The 2,870-nt window shown below is 35.1% G+C and overlaps 1 pseudogene; it reads right to left on the reverse strand.

The window, feature by feature from the left end:
- Positions 1-770: 770 nt before the first annotated feature.
- On the reverse strand, positions 771-2,660 carry LOC113194476 (serine-protein kinase ATM pseudogene; annotated as a pseudogene).
- Between the last annotated feature and the right edge of the window lie 210 nt (positions 2,661-2,870).

The following is a 2,870-nucleotide window of genomic DNA, read 5'->3' on the forward strand; positions in this document are numbered from 1 at the left end:
ACACACACAATTTGCCATTTTAACCATTATAAATGTACAGCTCAGAGTGCAATCGTCTCTACTATCCATTTCCAAAACTGAAATCTATAACCATTAAGTAATAATTCTTCATTCTTTCCTCCCTCATGCCTTTCCAGTTTTGTGTTTACTTTCTATCAGTATGGATTTGCCTAGTCTGAATATTTTATATAAGTGAATCATACAATATATGTCCTTTTGTGTATGGCTTATTTCACTTAGCATTCTTCCTTCCTTCCTTTCATCTGAATGCTTTCATTGGTAAAATTTCATTTCTTTTTTAAAATGCTTTTATTTTGTAAGTACATGACAGTGGAATGCATCACAATTCTTATTACACAAATAGAACACAATTTTTCATATCTCTGTATATAAAGTATGTTGACACCCAATTCATGTCTTTTTTTTAAAGAGAGAGTGAGAGAGGAGAGAGAGTGTGAGAGAGAGAGAGAATTTTTAATATTTATTTTTTAGTTCTCGGCGGACACAACATCTTTGTTGGTATGTGGTGCTGAGGATCGAACCCGGGCCGCACGCATGCCAGGCGAGCACGCTACCGCTTGAGCCACATCCCCAGCCCCCAATTCATGTCTTCATACATGTACTTTGGATAATGATGTCTATCACATTCCTCCATCATTGCTAACCCCCTGCCCCCTCCCTTTCGCTCCTACCCCTCTTCCCTATCTAGAATTCATCTAATCCTCCCATGCTCCCCCTCCCTACCCCACTATGAGTCAGCCTCCTTATATCAGAGGAAACATTGGCATTTGTTTTTTGGGGATTGACTAACTTCACTTACCATTATCTTCTCCAACTGCATCCATTCATAAGGAAAACTTTGACAACCAACCTTTATAACTTACCTAGGCACTTTGCTGAGATATTTCACACCAGTTTCTCACTGAATGAATATCTTTTAGTAGTATGTTGCTACAATCAGCTCCGTAAATACCATTTGATGAATCTCTCACTGTATCCATAATATAATTCAAGAGTTTTTTACATTTTAGCCTGTGTACTCTCTTTGTTGCACATTTGAGGAAGCATCTGATCAAACTACTGATTTCTTGGAGCTTTTTCTGTATGGAGGTTTGTGTTGGGGCTGATACATTTCATTTTTCTGTTCTTAGACATTCTATTTCTTTCTGAATATATTTCTGTTAAAATCTAAAAACAGCATCCCAATTCAAATATTTTCCTTGTTTGGAATCTGAATGTCTATCTAAATGTTGAGCTGTTCCAGGATCCCAAATCAGACATTTACATTTCTGAACTTTATTATTTCATTCTGTAGCTCTATCATGTTCTAGTTGTCAGTAGCAAATAATCAGATCATTAAGTGCTAAACTTGTGGTTTTGATTTTAGAACATATTATCTCTTCTTGCTTCTGGTTTAAATGTGGTATGCTAGCACAATAATTTCAAGGTTTATGCACGTTGTAGTGTATATCAGGGCTCATTCTATCACTGGTATTCTATTGTATGTATATGCCACATTTTTAATCCATTCCTCTGATGATGGAAAATTTAATTGTTCACACTTTCTTTTGCTTATTGTTTGATTTTTATTTTTTTAGTGGGGTCTCACTATGTTGCCAAGACTGGCTTCAAAACCAAAACACTTTCTTGCTATGGGGAATAAGGCTGAACTGAGCACTGACATACAAGTATCTGTCAAGTCCCTATTTTCAGTTCTTTTGGATACATTTGTAAGAGTGGAACTGCTAGGTAATATGGCAATTCTATAGTTAAAGGAATTGACAAAGTGTTTTCCACAGTGGCTGTGCACCATTTGATATTACTAATAGCAAAGTGTGAGTTCTGATTTATCCACATCCTCGCTAACACTTTCAATTTCCTGGTTTTCTAAGTATGTATATTGTAGCATTTCTAGTGGGTGTGAAATAGTATCTCATTGTGGTTTTGATTTACAATTTCCTGATAGTTAATGATTTTGAATATTTTTTTCTTTTTTGAATATTTTTTCATGTATTCATTATTCATTCATAAATCCTCTTGGAGAAATTTTATTCTAGTTTTCTTTTTTTTCCTGGTTTTGCCCATTTTTAAATTGGGTTGTCTGCTTGTTGTTCAATTGAAGAAGTTCTTTATATATTAAACCCTTATCAGTTATGTGGTTTGCAAATATTGTTGGTATTGTGTTGACTGTCTTTTTGCTTTCTCAATAATGTTCTTTGATGCACAAAAGCTGTTACATTTGATGAAATCTGAGTGATGTATTTTGTTGTTATTGCTTGCACTTTTTGTATCATATCTAAGAATATATTGCCAAATGTAAGGTCACAAATATTTTCCCTATGTTTTCTTCTGTTTGTATGTGATTTTCTAATGGGATGATGTGATGTTGGGAGCTTAAGAGGTGGAACCCAGCCTGAGCACAGTTTGGTCACTGTGGGTCACTGTTATTTCCTTCCTAACTTTGGAAGGAAATAATGCTGATCTTGTAGAATGAGTTCATTCTCTTAAGAATAAGTTGATATAAAAGAGTGAGATTGTCTCCTATCCTGTCTCTGTTTTCCTATCTTGCCATATGATGCCTCCCCATTGCATGCCCTCCCTCTACTGTGATGCCATTCACCATGAGATCGTCACCAATGCTGAGCTGATACCAGCTCCATGCCGGTGAGCCTCCACTATTGTGAGCTAAATAAAACTCCTTTCTTTATGAAGTACCTGTCCTCAAGTATTTTGTTATAGTAACTGAAAATGGATAAATACATCTTCTAAAATTTTTAAAATATAATTTTATGCTTAGCTCTTTGATCCATTTTTGAATTAATTTTTATATGTGTAAATCCAGTTATACCAGCATCACATTTGAAGGAACT

Source organism: Urocitellus parryii, chromosome X (assembly GCF_045843805.1).
Source record: "Urocitellus parryii isolate mUroPar1 chromosome X, mUroPar1.hap1, whole genome shotgun sequence".
In the NCBI taxonomy this organism is placed as follows: Eukaryota; Metazoa; Chordata; class Mammalia; order Rodentia; family Sciuridae; genus Urocitellus; species Urocitellus parryii.